The following is a 25609-nucleotide window of genomic DNA, read 5'->3' as shown; positions in this document are numbered from 1 at the left end:
CTAACAATGACAAATCAGAAAGGGAAAGTAAAAAAAAAAGAAATCCTTTTAAAATTGCATCCCCCCAAAAAACTTAGAAATAAAACTGACCAAGGAGATGACTTATATTCTGAGAACTATAAAACATTGACAAAGTAAATTGAAGATGATTTAAAGAAATGGAAATATATACCATGCTCTTGGATTAGAAGAATTGATATTGTTAAAATGGCCATACTCTCCAAAGTAATTTACAGCCTTAATGTGATTCCTGTCAAATTACCCATGACATTTCTCACACTAAAACAAATAAACCTAAAATTTACATGAAACCATAAGCAAAATGACCATAAAAGACCCACAGTTACCAAAGCTATGCTAAGGAAAAAGACAAATCAGAAGGTATAACTCTCCCAGACTTCAGGTAATACAAAAAGCTAGTTAACAAAACAGCATGGTATTTGCACGAAAATAGACATACAGATCAATGAAAGAGAATAGACAGCCCAGAAATAAACCCACACACCTACAGTCAATTAATCTTTGACAAAGGAGGCAAGAATATATAATGGAAAAAAGACAGTCTCTCTAGCAAGTGGTATAGGGACCACTAGACAGCTGCATGTAAATCAATGAAATCAGAACACACCTTCATACCATACACAAAAATACCACACACTCAAAAAATACCATACACTCAAAATGGCTTAAAGACTTAAATATAAGACATGGCACTATAAAACTACTAGAAGAGAATAAGCAAAACATTCTCAGATATCAATCATACCAATGTTTTCTTAGCTCAATCTCCCAAGGCAATAGAAATAAAAAGAAAAATAAACAAATGGGACTTAATCAAATATACAAGCTTTTGCAAAGCAAAAGAAACCATAAGAAAAATGAGAGGACATCCTACAGACTGAGAGACAATATTTATAAATTATGTGACTGACAAGGGCTTAAATTCCAAAATATGCAAACAGCTCATACAACTCAGCAACAACAATAAAAAATAACCCAATCAAAAAAAAAGGCAGAAGACCTCAATGGACATTTCTCCAAGAAGACATACAGATGTCCAACAAGCATATGAAAAGATGTTCAACATCACTAAATATTAGAGAAATGCAAACAAAACCACAAAAGAGGTACCACCTCACACCAGACAGAATGGTCATTATCAAAAAGTCTACAAATAACAAGTGCTGGAGAGAATGTGGAGAAAAGGGAACCCTCCTACACTATTAGTGGGAATGTAAATTGGTGTGGCCACTATGGAAAAAAGTATGGAGGTTCCTTAAAAAACTAAAAACAGAGCGTCTTATGATCCAGCAATCCCACTCCTAGAGATGGAAGCAACTTAAATGTTCATCGACAGATGAACAATAAAGATGTGGTATATATACATAATGCTACTCAGCCAGAAAAAAGAATGAAATAATGCCATTTGCAGCAACATGGATGGACCTAGAAATTATCACACTAAGTGAAGGAAGTCAGAAAGAGAAAGACAGATACTATATGATACCACTTCTATGTGGAATCTAAAATATGACACGAATGAATTAATTTATGAAACAGAAAGACTTGAAGAGATAGAAAACAAATTTACAGTTACCAAAGGGGAAAGACGATAGAGGAAGGATAAATTGCAGATAAATTTGGGATTAGTAGATACAAACTACTGTATATAAAATAGAAATACAACAGGTCCTAGTGTATAGCAGAGGAATTACATTCAATATCCTATAATAAACCACAATGGAAAATATATATATATACACATAATTAAATTATTTTGAGTATACCAAAACTAACACAACATGGTACATCAACTATACTTCAATTAAAAAATGAGAGCAAGACTTAGCGAGAACAAATGTTTATGACATATTTTTTCCAGAAATTTCAAAGATAAGAGAACTAGCTACAAACATAGATATTATATTTGAATGATTTTCATAAGCAAAGTTGTTAGGCCAAAATTAAGACAAACATAGAGCCCTGCAGGGTTTTCCCGGTAGCTCAGTGGTAAAGAATCCGCCTGCCAATCCAGGAGACATGGGTTTGATCTCTGAGTTGGGAAAATCCCGTGGAGAAGGAAACGGCAACCCACTCCAATATTCTTGCCTGGGAAATCCCATGGACAGAGAAGCCAGGTGGGCTATAGTCCATGGGGTCACAAAAAGAGTCAGACAGGACTTAGCAACAAAAACGAGAACCTTGCACTTAGTTTGCAGGGAAAAAAAATCTGTTATACCAATGCAGATCTAGCCTACTGGAAGCAAATGTTTTAAAATTTTTCAAAGCTTTGGTTAATCAATATTTCCAGAAAGTCAACACAATCATGACAACACTGATAGAAGCTATGCTGATCGCATAAAAGAATAAGTTTTAATCAACCATATACTGATCAGATGAAACAATTTGGTCTATTTCAGGCACACATTTTAAGAGGGGCACAAATCAGAGTGTTTTTATTGAAAGAGAAACTTGACCTTGCTGAGTCATCTGAGATCCATATCCAAAGAAAAGAAGCTGAAAAAAAAAAAAATAGTAACAATAACAAATTCACCTTTATGTCCACAACATAGTAGAAACTCCCAATGTTTAATAAACAAATAAAAATGAAAATCTGAAAGAATATATTACAAATCTCTCAAAATTTGAATAGTTCTTAACAAGTGGGAAAAAAAAAAAAGATTAGACTCTCAGATTTGCGTTGTTAGACTGGACTAAAACTAACATTGGGTAGATTTTGGCCCAAAATATGGTGGGGATGGGGGGGAAACACCTAACAAACATAACATTCCAACCATGAAATAAGCTGTTCCAGAAAAATGGTCTCCATTTCATGACAGATTTAAAGCAGAGGCTAAATGTCTTTCCTCGGGCTTTCTGTAAAAATAGATCTTCCTTAAAGGAAACTAGACAAGATGGTCTCTAAGTATCCCTAAAGTGTACAATTCAAACAACTTATTAAGCATCTACCACATGTGCAGACAGTAAGAAATACCAAGAAATAAATGAAATAAATGAAGTCTAATGTATTATTTCTGTTCTCAATAAGCTTATCCTAAAGTTAAGAAGATTCAATTAATATATGTGAAATAATTAATAATTATTATTATTAATTATTATCACAATTATATGTGACACAAACTGTATACTGTATAAGATAAAAGAAGGTAGGGGTTGGAAAGAGAACTTACTGGTAAGATCTCTTTTAGTTGGTGAGATGCAAGTTAGTCCTTACAGGATGAACAACTTCTGGTTTTAAATTTTTCATCAGCTAACAAATCAGACATGGAGTATCTCTTCGCGGCTGCTCTACCAAAGTGCAGCTGCTGTATTATAGGGGACTAGAATGCAAAAGTAGAAAGTCAAGAAACACCTGGGGTAACAGGCAAATTTGGCCTTGGAATACAGAATGAAGAAGGGCAGAGGCTAATAGAGCTTTGCCAAGAGAATGCACTGGTCATAGCAAACACCCTCTTCCAACAACACAAGAGAAGACTCTACACACGGACATCTCAGATGGCCAACACCGAAATCAGATTGATTATATTCTTTGCAGCCAAAGATGGAGAAGATCTATACAGTCAGCAAAAACAAGACCAGGAACTGACTGTGGCTCAGATCATGAACTCCCTATTGCCAAATTCAGACTTAAATTGAAGAAAGTAGGGAAAACCACTAGACCATTCAGGTATGACCTAAATCAAATCCCTTATGATTATACATGGAAGTGAGAAATAGATTTAAGGGGCTAGATCTGATAGATAGAGTGCCTGATGAACTATGGACGGAGGTTCGTGACGTTCTACAGGAGACAGGGATCAATACCAATCCCATGGAAAAGAAATGCAAAAAAGAAAAATGGCTCTCTGGGGAGGCCTTACAAATAGTTGTGAAAAGAAGAGAAGCAAAAGGCAAAGGAGAAACGGAAAGATATAAGTATCTGAATGCAGACTTCCAAAGAAGAGCAAGGAGAGATAATAAAGCTTTCCTCAGCAATCAATGCAAAGAAATAGAGGAAAACAACAGAATGGGAAAGACTAGAGATCTCTTCAAGAAAATTAGAGATACCAAGGGAACATTTCATGCAAAGATGGGCTCGATAAAGGACAGAAATAGTATGGACTTAACAGAAGCAGAAGATATTAAGAAGAGGTGGCAAGAATACACAGAACTGTACAAAAAAGAGCTTCACGATCCAGATAATCATGATGGTGTGATCACTCACCTAGAGCCAAACATCCTAGAATGTGAAGTCAAGTGGGCCTTAGTAAGCATCACTATGAACAAAGCTAGTGGAGGTGATGGAATTCCAGTTGAACTATTTCAAATTCTGAAAGATGATGCTGTGAAAGTGCTGCACTCAATATGCCAGCAAATTGGGAAAACTCAGCAGTGACCACAGGACTGGAAAAGGTCAGTTTTCATTCCAATCCCAAAGAAAGGCAATGCAAAAGAATGCTCAAACTACCGCACAATTGCACTCATCTCACACGCTAGTAAAGTAATGCTCAAAATTCTCCAAGCCAGGCTTCAGCAATACATGAACCGTGAACTTCCAAATGTTCAAGCTGATTTTAGAAAAGGCAGAGGAACCAGAGATCAAATTGCCAACATCCACTGGATCATGGAAAAAGGAAGAGAGTTCCAGAAAAACATCTATTTCTGCTTTCTTGACTATGCCAAAGCCTTTGACTGTGTGGATCACAATAAACTGTGGAAAATCCTGAAAGAGATGGGAATACCAGACCACCTGACCTGCCTCTTGAGAACCCTATATGCAGGTCAAGAAGCAACAGTTAGAACTGGATATGGAACCACAGACTGGTTCCAAATAGGAAAAGGAGTACGTCAAGGGTGTCTATTGTCACCCTGCTTATTTAACTTCTATGCAGAGTACATCATGAGAAACACTGGGCTGGAAGAAACACAAGCTGGAATCAAGATTGCCGGGAGAAATATCAATAACCTCAGATATGCAGATGACACCACCCTAATGGCAGAAAGTGAAGAGGAACTAAAAAGCCTCTTGATGAAAGTGAAAGTGGAGAGTGAAAAACTTGGCTTACAGCTCAGCATTCAGAAAATGAAGATCATGGCATCTGGTCCCATCACTTCATGGCAAATAGATGGGGAAACAATGGAAACAGTGTCAGACTTTATTTTTCTGGGCTCCAAAATCACTGCACATGGTGACTGCAGCCATGAAATTAAAAGATGCTTACTCCTTGGAAGGAAAGTTATGACCAACCTAGATAGTGTAACAAAAGCAGAGACATTACCTTTCTGACAAAGGTCCATCTAGTCAAGGCTATGGTTTTCCCAGTGGTCATGTATGGATGTGAAAGTTGGACTGTGAAGAAAGCTGAGTGCTGAAGAATTGATGCTTTTGAACTGTGGTGTTGGAGAAGACTCTTGAGAGTCCCTTGGACTGCAAGGAGATCCAACCAGTCCATCCTAAAGGAGATCAGTCCTGGGTGTTCATTGGAAAGACTGATGCTGAAGCTGAAACTCCAATACTTTGGCCACCTCATGCGAAGAGTTGACTCATTGGAAAAGACTCTGATGCTGGGAGGGATTGGGGGCAAGAGGAAAAGGCGACAACAGAGGATGAGATGGCTGGATGGCATCACCGACTCGATGGACCTGAGTTTGAGTGAACTCCAGGAGTTGGTGATGGACAGGGAGGCCTGGTGTGCTGCAACACATGGGGTTGCAAAGAGTCAGATACGACTGAGCGACTGAACTGAACAAATCAGATTATACTTTGTTCCATTTTCAATTTACTGAAGTGATGACATATTGTCTACTTTTCAAGATGTGTTGTAAAGTAAATATATAAAGCAATAGCAAAATATTTCAGATCATTTTTATACTACTAATGGTGAAGAAAATCTTATTTCAAAGGACAATCCTTTAGGTCTTGAGATGGTATGGTACTCTCAAAAGGCTCAAACAGTAATGGGAAGGGTAGCTTTATTACATTATTTATATGGAATCCTCATGAATGAGATGCTGAGTCTCTTATTACTTAGAGACTAAGGTATTTCTTTAACATAAAATAATAAAAAATTTCCCATATATACTTACTAACATGTTAACTAAATATAGCATTTGTCAGGTTTTATAAAAATTCTCTAAATTTAAACACTGCAATAGATAATAAGCTTTTCAGGTCTGATCATATTACCTAACAGTCTCATAAATAAAACAGATGAGTTATAAACAGTTGAACTGACATATGAGTAAGTACTTAAATGACAGAATACATATGTAGAAACTGTTTCAACTTAATTTATATTATTTCGATAAGTTAAAATACAAAAAGTATGTATATTGAACCACTATAGACAAAATGAATCAATCAGACTTCAAAGTAGAATGTGATTAAAATCAGTAAAAATAGCTACTATTTACAGAGAACCTGTGATGTGTGAGACACTGGCCATATAGTATTTCATAATACACATCTGCCACTGACAACTCTTCTTTTTCACTCCAGTCCCTATTTCCTTTTCTTTCTCAAATACTTCACAGTTTTATCTAACTTCTCAGAATCTTAGAAATGCCATAAGTAGGAATATATCCAGGAAACACTGAACGGAATACACTAAATGCATTCCAGGGTCTTTAAGAAGTTCCCTGAAAAAACAATCCACCATGGTCAAAGAAATGGAAAAAACAATCCTAAGAGAGCAGGTACAAAAATCCATGGCATTATGCCTTTTTCCCCATTGTGACTTTCTCTCCATTATTACCAGATATGTCTGAATATAGTGAGAGCCAGCAAGGTATACTGAAAAGAGGCCTAATCTAGAAATAAAACTTAAATTCATGTCCATTCTGTGCCACTTACTGTATGATCTTAAAGTGACTCCACCTACACAGAGTTAAATTTATCTGTAAAATAAAAGGCATTGAATTAAATGACCTCTTAATAACTTCTGCCTATAAAATCACAATGGCTAATTAATTTTTAAAAATAGATTTGAGTAAGCTAGGAGTTGTTACACATTCTCACTTATTTAACTGGTTTAGTACACAAGAAGGTGTGTAATAAATATTTGCTCAATAACTGGGGACAAGAAATGGAAAAAGCGACTGTCAAGATCAAATGGAGCAATGTTAAATAGTCTTAGTATCTTAGTGAATTGTTCATATATTAGTGCTAACTGCAAAAGCCAGCACCTGCTAGTGTCAAGAGGATTTAGAAATTCAAGGAATAAGATGCCAAGAGTTCTTCCAACACTGTTCCTATACCTGACATGCAGAAAATATCACACTGATGCCTAAAGCCACATTTTGATTCCCAGAGAACAGAGCAGAACAAATCCAGAGGATAAAACAGGGGACCTGAAAGCTCATGTCAGAATGTACTTGTGGTCTCCTGGGAAACTCCTGAAATTCAATAGGCTAAGAATATCATTCTACTTCCCAGAGAAGACACCGCTGTGATATATACCATTAAAGGCTGACAGCTGCGCTTTAAACACACATGCAAATACTTAGGTACCCTCTACAGAATGTTCAGCTGTAGTACAAACCTGAAGAAGCCTTGGATTGTGGATGGATGTGTGCATGCATGATCAGTTGCTAAGTTGTGAGCATCTCAGAGAGTCCGTGTACTACAGCCCTCCAGGCTCCTCTCTTCATGGAATTTTCCAGACAAGAATACTGGAGTGCATTGCCATTTCCAGGGGATCTTCCCAATCCAGGGATCGAACTCACATCTCCTGTGTCTCCTGCACTGGCAGCCAGATTCTTTACCATTGAGCCACCTGGGAAGCCCTTGGATTATGGATGTGTATGTGTGCTTAGTCCCTCAGTCATGTTCGACTCTCTGTGACCCCACGGACTGTAACCCTCCAGGCTCTGCTGTCCATGGGATTCCCCAGGCAGGAATACTGGAGTATGTAGTTATTTCCTTCTCCAGGGAATCTTTCTGACCCATGGATTGAACCCAGGTCTCCTGTACTGCAGACAGATTCTTTACTGTCTGAGCCACCAGGGAAGCCCTGGATTATGGATACTTTTGTTTAAAAGTGTTGCTGCTGCTGCTGCTGCTAAGTCGCTTCAGTTGTGTCCGACTCTGTGCGACCCCATGGACTGCAGCCTACCAAGCTTCTCCATCCATGGGATTCTCCAGGCAAGAACACTGGAGTGGGTTGCCATTTCCTTCTCCAATGCATGAAAGTGAAAAGTGAAAGTGAAGTCCCTCAGTCGTGTCTGACTCCTAGCGACCCCATGGACTGCAGCCCACCAGGCTCCTCTGTCCATGGGATTTTCCAGGCAACAGTACTGGAGTGGGGTGCCATTGCCTTCTCCGTTTAAAAGTGTAACTATTGCTATTTGTCATAGCTATCAGTTACATGTCAGTGTAACATAGTGGAAAGAGAAATGGCTTTGGAGTCAAAGTGACCTGTGTTTCGTCTTTCTACTTTTACCATTTTATAATTGTGTGACCTTAGAAAATTACCTAAACTCTCTTAGCCACAGTTTCTGCCAACTATTAAATACTGACTACCTCACAGATTTTTTTAATAAGAATTAAAAGAATAGTAGATGAAATCTAGAACAGACACTGGCAAATAACTGACCATATTTGTAGCTAAAAATTCAAAGACCAGATAGATAAGTTGATCAAAATCTCTGTCTTCAACAGAAGCTTCTCAACCAAGTGACAGAAATAGGGACAAATGGATAATCGTATACAGTGTGGTAACTGATGTGAGAGGACCATGGGCACATGCAGAAGGTATCAGGACTGCAGGAAAAATTCTAAGAGAAGATATCTTTTAAGGTGAGTTGTGAAGAATAAGTGAACAAATGAACAAGGGATTTAAGTCCCTAGCAAAAGAAGCCATATGTTCAAAGGCTTAAAACTGTTAAGACTGCTTGGTAAGTGAGAGGATCAGAAAGCCCTTCAGTGTGGTTGGAGCACAGCGTGTGTGTCCTGTGATAGAAGGTGGAGCTTCAGAGGTAGGCAAAAAGAACCACATCCTGGAAATGCCTTCTATGGCATGCTAACATATATAACCTGGAAGGTATTTGGAAATACTATAGGATTTTAAGCAGAAAAGTGCCAAAATTGAATTTATTTAGTAGAAAAATCACTCTAACTACAGCATAGAGAATATACTGAATATATAATGACCAGGGTTAGTGAGATCATTGCAGTAAATAGTTCAGGAGACAAATGATGAGGGCCTAAACGGACACAAAGACTATAGCAATAGAGGAAAAGAACTAGGTTCAAAGGTATTTAGTCATTTACAAAGTTGGTATTCAACAAACAACGATAGAGTGAAAAAATGAAGGAATGAGTGAATGAATCAGTACAAAAATCAATGACACAAAAGGAAAAAGATATTCAGAAGTTAGACAATAAAATTTGAGAAGTCATCCTCTGAAGAACATAAGGGATAAGAAGAAGTCTAAGGTGGTTCCCAAGTTTCTAATTTGGGTGACTGAATATAACTAACTACAAAAGAAAATATAGGAAGGAAGAGATTTATGATGACAGTATTATGAGTTCAGCTTTGAAATGTTGAGCTTGTCATATCTAGGAATATCTAAATATCCTATAGGCAGGTAAAAATATGAATATGCTACTCATTAAAAATATGAATATGGTACTCAAGAGAGAAGCTTGGGTTGGAGACAGAAATATGAAATCAAGGGCATAGATAAGCATTAGTGAAAGTCATGAAAATAGAAGAGATCACCCAAGAAGTCCTAATTATGGCTTGAATTATAGGATAAGGACTCTAAATACACATAACCTAGTTAGTAGTTAAGAAGTATTAAAGACTAGAGAAGGAACATTATATTTTTGTCCAAATTTGCATAGGATGGGACTAATATAATGAGAAAATAAAACAGGAAGATTACCTTTAAAAGTTATTTCATCAAAATATCAATAGTTTTATACTTTTAAGAAAGAAAAAAATAATCTGACAATAAGGAATCATTAAGCTTTTCATTTAAGAATTTAGATTTACTGTTTTAGAGCATACTAAACCAAGAAGAAACTAACAAAACCTTCCTTATTTTGCCTTTAGCAAAATAATGCAGTAATAAAACGTACATTTTAAAGTCATCGAAGTAGCCATGAGCCAATTACTTTACTTATGAGCTTTAGTTACTACATCTGTAAAATAAGGGTGATAATACCTACTGAAAAATTGTTTAATTAACGTATTTGAAAATACATATAGTGACATTATGGAAAATATATCCTCCTAAACATTATGCTAAAGTGGAACAACATGGTATGTGAATAGCAATAGGTAAGGTAAGTCACTTAAGTCGTGTCCGACTCTGTGCAACCCCATAGACAGCAGCCCACCAGGCTCCCCCGTCCCTGGGATTCTCCAGGCAAGAACACTGGAATGGGTTGCCATTTCCTTCTGCAATGCATGAAAGTGAAAAGTGAAAGTGAAGTCGCTCAGTCGTGCCCGACTCTTCTCGACCCCATGGACTGCAGCCCACCAGGCTCCTCCATCCATGGGATTTTCCAGGCAAGAGTACTGGAGTGGGGTGCCATTGCCTTCTCCACTGAAAAGCAATAGGTCACAGAAATTCTAAATAGGTTAGAATCAGAAAGGGTGAAAGATGTAATTAAAAACTGAATTAATCACTAGTTGAACTGAACTCTCAGTCAGATCCTAAGCTATAATGTGATAGTAAGCTAATTTTAAAAGCTATAAAACCCCTTGGAACTATTGATCTCTACTCAGTTGGCTCAGTGGTAAAAGAATATGCCTGCAATGCAGGAAACCCAGGTTTGATCTGGGTCAGAAAGATTCCCTGGAGAAGGGAATGGCAACCCACTCCAGTATTCTTGCCTGGAGAATTCCATGGACAGAGAAGCCTGATAGGATACAGTCCATGGAGGTTGAAAAGAGTCAGACAGGACTGAGCAACTAGCACTTTCACTTTCTTTAGGCAGGAACTGTTGTCTTTTATCTCCTTGTCCTGATATAAAGTAGGCAGAGTTAAATGAATGTGAAAATAATACCGAAATTCACTATGTTGAAGGTGCTACCACATTATTTAATCATGATTAAGAAAATTTTTGAGCACTTTATGTTATACTTACACATATCATATCAATCTTCATAATAATCCTATAAAGTAATATTGTTTCCTTTCATAGAGGAAGAAAGCAAGGTCCAAAGGAGTTAACTACATATCAGAAAATCACATGGCCTTTAAGCAGCAGAACCAATGTTTGAAGGAAAACTACCATCTGGCAGTTTTAACCTATAAGATGCCTTTGTATAAACTGGAAACCATTGTCCCTTTGCATGGATACAGCTCAACCTATAAGATGTCAACCTATAAGATGCCTTTGTATAAATTAGAAACCATTGTCCCTTTGCATGGATACAGCTCTTTCTCAGGGTGCACAGCATGGCAAGCCAAATATAGGCTGGATTATAACCTTTACTCACATCTGTCTGTGACCCATCATAAAGAGACCCACCTGCACAGCTACAAACAGAAGCCCCAGTATAATGGGCAAACAAATGAACTGACAATGATTCATCAAATTATCTAGAGTTATGTTGTCCAATAGGGTAGCCACTAGCCACCTGCAGTTATTTAAAATTAATATTCAATTCCTTAATTTCCCTGGCACAATAACTACATGTGGCTAGCAACAACCACATTGGACAGTGCGGATATAGTAGAATATTTTCAACACTGCAGAAAACCTCTTTGGACAGAACTGATTTAGAATAAACATGCAAGAGTATTCAGTTCAGTTCAGTCGCTCAGTCATGTCCGACTCTTTGAGACCCCATGAATCGCAGCACACCAGGCCTCACTGTCCATCACCAACTCCCGGAATTCATTCAAACTCATGTCCATTGAGTCGGTGACGCCATCCAGCCATCTCATCCTCTGTCGTCCCCTTCTCCTCCTGCCCCCAATCCCTCCCAGAAGCAGGGTCTTTTCCAGTGAGTCAACTCTTCGCATGAGGTGGCCAAAGTATTGGAGTTTCAGTTTCAGCATGAGTCCTTCCAATGAACACCCAGGACTGATCTCCTTTAGGGTGGACTGGTTGGATCTCCTTGCAGTCCAAGGGACTCTCAAGAGCCTTCTCCAACACCACAGTTCAATAGCATCAGACTTCAGTATTCAGCTTTCTTCACAGTCCAACTCTCACATCCATACATGACCACTGGAAAAACCATAGCCTTGACTCAGTTCAGTTCAGTTCAGTTCAGTCGCTCAGTCATGTCTGACTCTTTGCGACCCCATGAATCGCAGCATGCCAGGCCTCCCTGTCCATCACCAACTCCTGGAGTTCACCCAGACTCACGTCCATGGAGTCAGTGATGCCGTCCAGCCATCTCATCCTCTGTCGTCCCCTTCTCCTCCTGCCCCCAATCCCTCCCAGCATCAGAGTCTTTTCCAATGAATCAACTCTTCGCCTTGACTAGACGGACCTTTGTCGGCAAGGTAATGTCTCTGCTTTTGAATATGCTATCTAGGTTGGTCATAACTTTCCTTCCAAGTAGTGAGTGTCTTTTAATTTCATGGCTGCAATTACCATCCGCAGTGATTTTGGAGCCCAAACAAATAAACTCTGACACTGTTTCCACTGTTTCCCCATCTATTTCCCATGAAGTGATGGGACCAGATGCCATGATCTTTGTTTTCTGAATGTTGAGCTTTAAGCCAACTTTTTCACTCTCCACTTTCACTTTCATCAAGAGGCTTTTGAGTTCCTCTTCACTTTCTGCCATAAGGGTGGTGTCATCTGCATATCTGAGGTTATTGATATTTCTCCCAGCAATCTTGATTCCAGCTTGTGCTTCTTCCAGCCCAGCGTTTCTCATGATGTACTCTGCATAGAAGTTAAATAAGCAGGGGGACAATATACAGCCTCGATGTACTCCTTTTCCTATTTGGAACCAGTCTGTTGTTTCATGTCCAGTTCTAACTGTTGCTTCCTGACCTGCATATAGGGTTCTCAAGAGGCAGGTCAGGTGGTCTGGTGTTCCCATCTCTTTCAGGATATTCCACAGTTTATTGTGATCCACACAGTCAAAGGCTTTGGCATAGTCAAGAAAGCAGAAATAGATGTTTTTCTGGAACTCTCTTGCTTTCTCCATGATCCAGCAGATGTTGGCAATTTGGTCTCTGGTTCCTCTGCCTTTTCTAAAACCAGCTTGAACATTTGGAAGTTCATGGTTCACATATTGCTGAAGCCTGGCTTGGAGAATTTTGAGCATTACTTTACTAGCGTGTGAGATGAGTGCAATTGTGCGGTAGTTTGAGCATTCTTTGGCATTGCCTTTCTTTGGGATTGGAATGAGAACGGACCTTTGCCAGTCCTTGGCCACTGCTGAGTTTTCCAAATTTGCTGGCATATTGAGTGCAGCACTTTCACAGCATCATCTTTGAGGATTTGAAATAGCTCAACTGGAATTCCATCACCTCCACTAGCTTTGTTCGTAGTGATATTTTCTAAGACCCACTTGACTTCACATTCCAGGATGTCTGGCTCTAGGTCAGTGATCACATCATCATGATTATCTGGGTCGTGAAGCTCTTTTTGGTACAGTTATTCTGTGTATTCTTGCCACCTTTTCTTAATATCTTCTGCTTCTGTTAGGCCCATACAATTTCTGTCTTTTATCGAGCCCATCTTTGCATAAAATGTTCCCTTGGTTTAAAATATTAGTATTGAATTCTCTATATGTCTGTCTATCTATCTATCTATGATCTACCTCAATTATCTACATTTATATCTTGCATTCCTAAGATTATTACAAAAGGCATCTGCATAGGATGTGAATTTTTTGATGAAAAATTAAATTTGACATGATTTTACTGAATCTTCAGTGAACTATGGATCTGAAGGAATTGGAAGAAAGGAGCAAGAGATAAAAAAAATGCATAGTGAAGAAGTGATTATTTGTAGGAACACTGAAGAAAAGAATGTAACAAAATTACTCAAAGAAGAAAATAATTTTAAGTTTATTACGGCATCAAAAGTTTTTAATTTATTTATATTACTTGCAAAGAATATGTCTTATAAAGATATGTAGGGCAGACTCTTTAAAACACATTTTGGGCATTTCCTTGAAATCCTAAAAAGGATATTATACAGGAAAACTATGAAACATAAAAAAATTTCATTGCTTTTAATTTAATGCTCCATAGCACCAGAAACATGAAGATCAGTTAAAAGAAGCTCAATGAGGAGAAACAGAATGAAAAAAGATACCGATTTATAATAAAATATTAATATATAAATATGTATACTGAATCCCAGTGATTTTTTAAAGACCATAATAACTAAATACAAACAAATGGAGGATACAAGCTTTAAAGAAAAAGTTTAGGAACAATGTAAGGGTATAACTTGGACAAATCCAATGATATAAATGAGGTAACATTTAAGATAATGTTAAATAGATTTCAAAAACCAATATTTATTTTCAAATGTGGAAATAAACTTTTGCTTCAGCTGATAAGTGGAAAGAGCAATACATATTACTGAAAACTGAATTTTTTTTAAGTCAAAGTATTAAGATGAGTCTTAGAACAGAAATCTGGTACTGATGATCCAGCATTCTATTTTAATTTTGGTTCTCATAAGGCTGATATATCATCTTTTTAATGACCCTAATAGAATATCTCCAAAGAAATAAATTAACAAGTTTCCTCCTAGAAGGAAATAACATGTGTGATGATGGAGTTCATTCAGAAGAGAGTTCACACTTACTCCTACTATCCTAACATCCACCTCCTCATTGAATTCTTTTGACATTATTTTTAAATACATATGGTTTAAATTTCTAAGGGAAAATATACTGGAGTAGAAAAAAGAATAAGCTTGATAAAAACTAAGAAAAGTAAATATACAAGAAATGTTTTTCTTAAACATTTAAACCTGTACAGAAATCTATGTGATATACTGAGTACATTTGTTTTTTAATAAAATATTCCATATCTCAGAGATTCCAAAGATATCAAATGATGTGGTAGTTGCTATAGAAACTATTCTTTTTTAATGAAACACAGATTAAATAACTGCATAAAACAAATTCAAATTTGAAATGCAATTACTACTCTAAAGCATATTTACATATTTGATTTTATAATGGTTACAGAAAATAAGATAAAATATTAAGAATACCTTTTACATGTGCAAAACCAATGGCAGTTACCAACTTAATTGCAATTCTGCCCCTAAATACAATAGTGTTGGGTATAATGAAATTCTGTTTTATAATAAAAACTCATACAAACTCTGTACCAGTCTACTGCTACTTGGAAAAACTAATTTGCATGCAGTGAAACATTTCTGAAATTTATCACTTTGCATACATTGTGTAAATTCAGAAAGAGTACAAAAGACTCCCCAAAGGCCTGTCAACATCAGACCAATACTAAGAAAATGACCAGCAAGTAACCACTGAAGTCCCACAGCAGATGACTTGACACAGCAGACAACAAACTTCTGCCTATTTAGTGCTTCCTCCTGGCCTTCAGAGTCAAAGTCCAGATTCCTGATGGTGTACACTCCTGTCTTATCACTTACCAGTGAAATATCATGGACATTGGAATAAAAAAGATCAAGGTTTATCATTTACAAGCTATGATATTTTGAGCAAGACTTAACCTCCCTAAACCTGTAAAAAAAAAAAAAAAAAGAAAGAAAAGAAAACCTGCCTTACAAGATTACAGCAAGGATTAATATTTTGTGTATAATGCCCAGCATGGTTTCTGCACATATTTGGTGCTCACTGCCTGACAGTTGCTACTGTTGTTACTATTACTGGTAAGATTATTACTGTTACCACTACTACTGCCACAAGTCCCATAAACACACTATAACAACAAAGTAAAGCCATGGAAACCTTTTTGACTCCTCTTGCTTCTTTTTTTTAAACAGGTCTGTACAGTCTTCCCAATGGGTGCACTGAGAGACAGGGTAAGGGGTGCCAGCTGTTACTCTTTAATAGAATTGGCTATAGAGATCACATGCTTGGGCTCATCTCAATCTCCTGCTTATCTTCTGTGGATACATTAGTGGAGACAGGCTTCATTTTGGAAGAGCCCCCCAAAACAGAGCAAGCCAACTAACAACTACAATTGCTCTTAATTTAATTATAATTTTAGTTTCAATTAGAGCATTTTGTGCATTCATTATTTATTCAGACAGGCCTTCCCTGACCACCTATACCTTTCCTGTATGGAACATATGCATAACACTTCTCTCCATGTATTTTGTATTGTGGGATTGGGTTGATTTCATTATTGGCCCTTATTAATGTGCCCTCTCTCTCTCTCTCTCTCTCTCTCTCTTTCTCTTTCTCTCTCTCTCTCTCTCTCTCTCTCTCTTTCTCCTTGCCTTTTGCCATGCATTCAGACTCTCAGCAATGTGGCTTGCTTTAGAGACTTATGTAAACAGAGGCTTGAAAAGACACTTCTGCATTTCTCCTTCCTCTTTTGCTCCTCTTCCCTTATCATGAAAAGAAGTCCCAGCTAGACACTTGAAAATTAGAAACTACACAAAGCAGAGTCAAGTTGCCCCAGACATCTTTAAGTGTGATCAAGCAAGACTAGTCAAGCCCAGTCCAGATAAGCAGGATCACGGGTAAACCTGAAGACTGTGAAGAAAAATTAAGGCTGCTGTTTTAACTTACCAAGTTTTGGAGGTGGTTGTTTAGCACTAACAGACAATTGATACCCACATTAAAAAATTTTGTACCTGCTTTTTATCTGCCACTAATGCCAAAGAAGCTGAGGTTGAACAGTTCTATGAAGACCTAAAAGACATTCTAGAAATAACACCAAAAAAAAGATGTCCTTTTCATCACACGGACCAGAATGCAAAAGTAGAAAGTCAAGAGATACCTGGAGGAACAGGCAAGTTTGGCATTGGAGTACAAAACGAATCAGGACAAAGGCTAAAAGAGTTTTGCCAAGAGAACACACAGGTCAAAGCAAATACCTTCTTCCAACAACATGGACATCACTAGATGGTCAATAATAAAATCACATATTGATTGTATTCTTTGGAGCCGAAGATGGAGTAGTGCTAGAAAAAAACAAGACCAGGAACTGACTGTGGCTCACATCATGAGCTCCTTATTTCAAAATTCACAATTAAGATGAATAAACTACAGAAAAACACTAGACCATTTGGGTATGACCAAAACAAATCCCCTATGATTAAACAGTGGAGGTGACTAATAAATTCAAGTGATTAATCTATTACAGCAGACTTAATTTTTCTTCACAGTCTTCAGGTTTACCAGGTGATCCTGCTTATCTGGACTGGGCTTGACTAGTCTTGCTTGATCACACTTAAAGATGTCTGGGGCAACTATAATCTACCAGATTATACCTAGTAGAGAGAGTGCCTGAACAACTATGGATGGAGGTTCAAAACACTGTACAGGAGGCAGGGAACAAAACCATCCCAAAGAAAAAGAAATGCAAGAAGGCAAAACAGCTGACAGAGGAGGCCTTACAAATAGCTGAGAGAAAAGAAGTGAAAAGTAGAGGAGAAAGGCAAGGATATATGCAACTGAATGCAGAGTCCCAGAAAATAGCATATGGAGAATTAAGAAAGTCTTTTTTTTTAATTACTTTACAATATTGTATTGATTACAATGCAAAGATATAGAGGAAAACAGTAGAATGGGAAAGACTAGAGTTCTTTTCAAGAAAATTGGAGATACCAAGGGAACATTTCATGTAAAGATGGGATCAATAAAGAACAGAAATGGCAAGGACCTAACGGAAACAGAAGAGATTAAGAAGAGGTGGCAAGAATACACAGAACTATACAAAAAAGGTCTTAATGACCTGAGTAACGAAGATGCTGTGGTCACTCACCTAGAGCCAAACATCCTGGAGTATGAAGTCAAGTGGGACTTAGAAGTATTACTCTGAACAAAGCTAGTGGAGGTGATGGAATTCCAGATAATCTATTTCAAATACCAGGAACTTCCCTGGTGGCTCAGATGGTAAAGCATCTGCCTACAATGCAGTAGACCCGGGTTCAATCCCTGGGTTGGGAAGAACTCCTGGAGAAGGAAATGGCAACCCACTCCAGTACTCTTGCCTGGAGAATCCCATGGATGGAGGAGCCTGGTAGGCTACAGTCCATGGGGTCGCAAAGAGTCGGACACGACTGAGTGACTTCACTTTCTTTCACTTTATTTCAAATACTAAAAGATGATGCTGTTAAGGTGCTGCACTAAGTATGTCAACAAATTTGGAAAACTCAGCCATGTCCACAGGCCTGGAAAAGGTCAGATTTCATTCCAATCCCAAAGAAGCGCAATGTAAATAAGGCACAATGTAAATAAACTACTGTACAATTGCACTCACTTCACATGCTAGCAAAGAAATGCTCAAAATCCTTCAAGCTAGGATTTAATACTATATGAACTGAGAAATTCCAGATGTACAAGATGCATTTAGAAAAGGCAGAGGAACCAGAGATCAAATTGCCAACATCTGCTGGATCACAGAAAACAGCAAGGGAATTCCAGAGAAATATCTACTACTGCTTCATTGACAAGGCTAAACCCTTTGACTGTGTGAATCACAACAAACTGTGGGAAATTCTTGGAGAAACAGGAACACTAGACAACCTTACTGACCTCCTGAGAAACCTGTTTGCAGGTCAAGAAGCAACAGTTAGAACCGGACAAGGAACAAGGGACTATTTCAAAACTGGAAAAAGAGTACATCAAGGCTGTATATTGTCACCTTACTTATAGAGTACATCATGTGAAATGCCAGGCTGGATGAATCACAAGCTGGAATCAAGATTTCCAGGAGAGATAAATATCAACAACCCCATTTATGCAGATGATACCAATCTAAAGGTAGAAAGTGAAGCATAACTAAAAAGCCTCTTGATGAGGATGAAAGACTGGAAAAGCTAGCTTAAAACTCAGCATTCAAAAAACTAAGATCATGGTGTCCAGTCCCATCACTTCATGCAAACCAATGGGGAAACAATGGAAACAGTGACAGGCTTTATTTTCTTGGGCTCCAAAATCACTGCAGATGGTGACTGTTGCCATGAAATTAAAAGACGCTTGCTCCTTGAAACAAAAGCTACGACCAACCTAGACAGCATGTTAAAAAGCAGAGACATTAGTTTGCCAACAAAGGTCCGTCTAGTCAAAGCTATGATATTTCCAGTAGTCATGTACAGATGTGAGAATTGGATCAAAAAGAATGTATGCTGCTGTTGCTGCTAAGTCGCTTCAGTCGTGTCTGACTCTGTGCGACCCCATAAACAGCAGCCCATCAGGCTCCCCCGTCCCTGGGATTCTCCAGGCAAGAACACTGGAGTGGGTTGCCATTTCCTGCTCTGATGCATGAAAATGAAAAGTGAAAGTGAAGTCGCTCAGTCATGTCCGACTCTTAGCGACCCCATGGACTGCAGCCTACCAGGCTCCTCTGTCCATGGAATTTTCCAGGCAAGAGTACTGGAGTAGGGTGCCATTGCCTTCTCCAAAAAGAATGTATACCTGTGGCCAATTCATGTTTATGTATGGCAAAAACCAACACAATATTGTAAAATAACTATCCTCTAATTAAAATAAATAAATTTTTTAAAAATTTATTTAAAAGAGAAGCCTGAGAACCAAAGAACTCATGCTTTCAAACTGTGGTGCTGGAGAAGACTCTTGAGAGTTCCTTAGACAACAAGATCAAACCAATCAATCCTGAAGGAAGTCAAACCTAAATGTTCATTGAAAGGACTGAAGCTGAAGCTTAAGCTCCAATATTTTGGCCACCTGATTTGAAGATCCAACTCACTGGGAAAAACCCTGATGCTGGGAAAGATTGAAGGCAGGAGGAGAAGGGGGCAAAAAAGAATGAAAGGGTTGGGTGGCATCACTGACTTAATGGACAAGAGTTTTAGCAGACTCCAGGAGACTGTGAAGGGCAGGGAAGCCTGGTGTGCTGCAGTCCATGGGGTCGTAAAGAGTCGGACATGAGTTACCAACTGAACAACAACAACTTTATCTGCCAACCCCACTAGAATGTGACTTCCCTGAGTGCAAGACCCATGTCTGTTATATTGAGCACTGTACATTGAGGCTAGTATGCTGCCTAGAAAATAAAAGGTGCTCACATATTTGATAAATATTTCTTTAAAAAGAAAACATTATTACATGAAAGGTATCGTGTCTTTTGAAGACATTACATAATATGTGAACACAATATGACAAGGACAAGCTATTTTTATTTATTTATTTGGCTGCCACAGGTCTTAGTTGTGGTACATGGGATATTCAATTTTCACTGTGGCACGTGGGATCTTTAGTTGCAGCAGGTGAACTTTTAGTCTGAGCTTGTGAGATCTAGTTCCCCGACCAGGGATTGAACCTATGCAGGGTCCCCAGCATTTTGAACAAGGATTCTTCCCACTGGACCAGGGAAGTCCCACATCTTGCTTTTATGTACCGGTCTAATTTAGAAGTAATTGCTGATGTTGTTTATTCGCTCAATCATGTACGACTCTTTTGTGACCTCATAGACTGTAGACTGTCGGAAAAGAAAATGGCAACCCACTCCAGTATTTTTGCCTGGAGAATCCTGTGGACAGAGAAGCCTGGTGCGCTGCTGTCTGTGGGGTTGCACAGAGTCAGACACGACTGAAGTGTCTTAGCATGCATACATGCATTGGAGAAGGAAACGGCAACCCACTCCAGTATTTTTGCCTGGAGAATCCTGTGGACAGAGAAGCCTGGTGTGCTGCTGTCCATGGGGTTGCACAGAGTCAGACACGACTGAAGTGTCTTAGCATGCATACATGCATTGGAGAAGGAAACGGCAACCCACTCCAGTATTCTTGCCTGGAGAATCCCAGGGACAGAGGAGCCTGGTGAGCTGCCGTCTATGGGGTTGCAGAGTCGGACGTGACTGAAGCGACTTAGCAGCAGCAGCAGCAGCAGATTGTAGACTGCAAGGTCCCTCTGTCCATGGAATTTTCCAACAAGATTACCAGAATGGGTTGCCATTTCCTAGTCTAGGGGATCTTCCCGACCCAGGGATTGAACCCACATCTCTGCATCTCCTGCACTGCAAGTGGATTCTTTACCACTGAGCCAGCGGGGAAGCCCACAGAAGTAATTAGGGAGTTAAAATGTTTATCTATATAATAACTACATTAGACAGATATTTAGTATCCTAATAGAAACAGAAATAAAGTGTAAAAATCCAAGAAGGGAAACTATCTCTAATAGGAATAAGCAGTATGAGGCCCATTTTTCTCATCTTTGTAATTCAAGAAAACTGTCCTCATGGAAACCCTCAGCCATTTTCTGACTTGATAAGAGAACAATTTCTCATATGAAAGAGCATTTTAAAAAATTCATAACAAAACATCTCCAGACTTACTTAAACTCAGGCTACAAAATGGCATCAGTATCACAAAATCAGTATCAGTCAAATCCGTATACTCTATTTTTCTTTTCATTAGGCACATGCACATAGTTTTAAAATACTGATATACAGCTCCGCTCTTCTCCATCCCTGATCCCAGCCCTCTTTTAACCATTTCCGACTTTATTTCTTCTAGACTATATCCACCATATCTCTAAATAGTATATATCTCTCTCTCAATTTCTTGTCAATTCAGGACATAAATGGTGATTTCTGTAAAGGATTAGGTTTTAGCTCACATATACCTTTCACCAATAATTTTTTATAATTATAGGATAGCTTTATAAGCTTAAATATTTTATAAACACATATCTGTATTCCTTTTTTTCTTAACACTAGTCTCTTTCTAAACTCTTTTCACTGTCGTATGAAGATATTTTTGTCCATAGTCTTCCCTCATTCTTTAATCCACTTCACCACATTCCTTCTTCCGTAAACTAAATCCTTACTGACAGTTAGCTTTATATTCTTCTTCTATATAATTTTCTATAAACATAATTACAATTTCCATGCTCTGTCTAAAAATTGATTATTAATCGATTAACACCATTTGAAAGAGAAAAACATTTCACTACATGACTAGATAGTATATTATGATAGCATTTTTTTTTATGGATCCAATGTCATAACTCATAGATCATTTGAAGAATATTCTTTGCATCATGGCAAAATGTACTCTCTTTTTGTATTCAGGTCAGGAAGCAACAGTTAGAACTGGACATGGAACAACAGACTGGTTCCAAATAGGAAAAGGAGTATGTCAAGGCTGTATATTGTCACCCTGTTTATTTAACTTATATGCAGAGTACATCATGAGAAACGCTGGGCTGGAAGAAACACAAGCTGGAATCAAGATTGCCAGGAGAAATATCAATAACCTCAGCTATGCAGATGACACCACCCTTATGGCAGAAAGTGAAGAGGAACTCAAAAGCCTCTTGATGAAAGTGAAAGAGGAGAGCGAAAAAGTTGGCTTAAAGCTCAACATTCAGAAAACGAAGATCATGGCATCCGGTCCCATCACTTCATGGCAAATAGATGGGGAAACAATGGAAACAGTGTCAGACTTTATTTTTCTGGGCTCCAAAATCACTACAGATGGTGACTGCAGCCATGAAATTAAAAGACGCTTACTCCTTGGAAGGAAAGTTATGACCAACCTAGATAGCGTATTCAAAAGCAGAGACATTACTTTGCCAACAAAGGTTCGTCTAGTCAAGGCTATGGTTTTTCCTGTGGTCATGTATGGATGCGAGAGTTGGACTGTGAAGAAGGCTGAGCGCTGAAGAATTGATGCTTTGAACTGTGGTGTTGGAGAAGACTCGTGAGAGTCCCTTGGACTGCAAGGAGATCCAACCAGTCCATTCTGAAGGAGATCAGCCCTGGGATTTCTTTGGAAGGAATAATGCTAAAGCTGAAACTCCAGTACTTTGGCCACCTCATGCGAAGAGTTGACTCATTGGAAAAGACTCTGATGCTGGGAGGGATTGGGGGCAAGAGGAGAAGGGGACGACAGAGGATGAGATGGCTGGATGGCATCACTGACTCGATGGATGTGAGTCTGAGTGAACTCTGGGAGTTGGTGATGGACAGGGAGGCCTGGTGTGCTGCAATTCATGGGGTCGCAAAGAGTCGAACACAACTGAGCGACTGATCTGATCTGATCAACTTTTTTAAACTATACTATATTTTATTTCATATTTTAAAAATGTATTTGTGTTCTGTTTTCTTTTTTCCTATTGTTTTTATATAGCTCCCTATTTTTTTCTTACTAACAAATGAATAGGTATCTTCAGCATCTATTGCATAGGAACACTTTTTTTCCTCCAGAGGTATTCTTCCAAGAATCATCTGTCTTTGCACGCTAATGTGGATTGCTGCATTTCCTAAGCATTCTGCCTAGCCACCAACTTACGATTTTCCTTCACTATCCACTGGGATTGCATCCATTTTTCTCTCCCTTCATATTCTCCTTAATTTTGCTGGTGTATATGTCCAAGCTACTTGCTGAGACAGGAAGTCTCAGAGATACAAATTCCAATATCCTACATGTCTAAACATGACCTTTTTATTTAACTGAAAAATTGGCTGGACATAGGATTCTAGGTTGAAAATAATTTCTTTCAGAACATCAAAGGCATTATTCCACTTCTTTCTGGTCAAAGCATATAAATAGAATTTCATTTCAGGACTTCTCTGGTGGACAGTAAAATAGAATCAGCCTGTCAATTCAGGCGACACAGGTTCCATCCCTGGTCTGGAAAGATTCCACATGCTTTGGAGCAACTAGAGACTATGGGCCACAAGTACTGGGCCCTCACTCCAGAGCCCACATGCTGCAACTACTGAGATCACGTATGGCGTCTACTGAAGCCTGTGACCCTAGAGCCAGTGCTCGACGACAAGAGAAGCCTCCACAATGAGAAGCCCAAACACCACACCAAACAGTAGATCCCACTCACCACAACTGGAGAAAACCTCACAAAGCCACAAAGACCCAGTTCAAACAAGAAATAAATAGATACTTTTCTTCTAAATTAATTTCAGTGTTCCTTATAGTAGACAAAATTGGAAAACCTAAATGCTCATCAACAGAGGGAAATTAAATAAGTTGTATATCTATACATCAGAGTATTCAGTCATAAAACATAACAACAATGTGACAATATGGGAAGATGTTCACAATAAATACATAAGTGTTTTCTTAAAACTGGTTACTAAAAACATATTATATTTTAGCTCAAATATAAACAGAAATACACATTGTTTACACAAACACACATGCCTGATATCTATGTGAAAAGAAATGGAAGCTATACACCAAAATATTAATGGTGGTTACATTAGAGAAAATGTATTTATGGGTTATTCTTTTACATCCATTGTTGTTCAATCACCAAGTCCTGTATGACTGTTTGCTATCCCATGGACTGCAGCATGCCAGGCTTCCCTGTCCTTTGCTAGCTCCAGAGTTTGCTCAAACTCATGTCCATTTAGTCAATGATGCCATCCAACCATCTCATTCTCTGTCACCCCCTTCTCCTCATCAATCTTTCCCAGCATCACGGTCTTTTCCAGTTAGTCAGTTCTTCCTATCAGATGGCCAAAGTATTGGAGCTTCAGCTTCAGTAGTAGTCCTTCCAATGAATATTAAGGTTTGACTTCCTTCAGGATTGACTGTTTTGATCTCCTTGCTGTCCAAGAGACTCTCAAGAGTCTTCTCTAGAACCACAATTTGAAAGCATCAATTCTTCACCACTCAGCATTCTTTATGATCCAGCTCACACATCCATGCATGACTACTGGAAAAACCACAGCTTTGACTATATGTGCCTTTTTCAGCAAAGTGATGTCTCTGCCTTTTAATACACTATCTAGGTGTGTCATAGGCTTTCTTCTAAGGAGCAAGCGTCTTTTAATTTCACGGCTGCAGTCACCATCCCCAGTGATTTTGGAGCCCAAGAAGATAAAGTCTATAATTGTTTCCATTGTTTCCCCATCTATTTGCCATGAAGTGATGGAACCAGATGCCATTATCTTAGTTTTTTGAATGTTGAGTTTTAGGCCAGGTTTTTCACTCTTCTCTTTCACGCTCATCAAGAGGCTCTTGTGTTGCTCTTCACTTTCTGCCATTAGGGTGGTATCATGAATATCTGAGGTTGTTGATATTTCTCCCAGCAATCTTGATTCTAGCTTGTACTTCATCCAGTCTGGCATTTTGTATGATGTACTCTGCATAGAACTTAAGCAGAGTGACAATATACAACCTTTCCAAATTTTGAACCATGCCATTGTTCCATGTCTGGTTCTAACTGTTGTGTCTGGATCTGTATGCAGGTTTCTCAGGAGACAGGTAAGATGGTCTGATATTCCCATCTCTTTAAGAATTTTCCACAGTTTGTTGTGATCCACACAGTAAAAGGCTTTAGCATTGTCAATGAAGCAGATGTTTCTCTAGAATTCTCTTGCTTTTCCTATGAGGAACGGATGTTGACAATTTGATCTCTGGCTCCTCTGCCTTTTCTAAATCCAGCTTGTACATCTGGAAGTTCTCAGTACACTTACTACTAAAACCTAGCTTGAAGGATTTTGAGCATTATTTTGCTAGCATATGAAATTATAACAATTGTGTGGTGTTTGAACATTCTTCTGCATTGCATTT

General features: G+C 38.4%; 1 protein-coding gene across 6 annotated transcripts in view; it reads right to left on the bottom strand.

The window, feature by feature from the left end:
- LOC133244620 (BEN domain-containing protein 5) overlaps positions 1-25609 on the bottom strand; it is a 1484041-nt gene that overhangs the window by 1411193 nt on the left and 47239 nt on the right. The gene's annotated exons all lie outside the window — the stretch shown is intronic.

The sequence above is a fragment of the Bos javanicus genome, chromosome 3 (assembly GCF_032452875.1).
Source record: "Bos javanicus breed banteng chromosome 3, ARS-OSU_banteng_1.0, whole genome shotgun sequence".
Taxonomy (NCBI): domain Eukaryota; kingdom Metazoa; phylum Chordata; class Mammalia; order Artiodactyla; family Bovidae; genus Bos; species Bos javanicus.
This window is presented reverse-complemented; position numbering and strand designations above follow the sequence as displayed.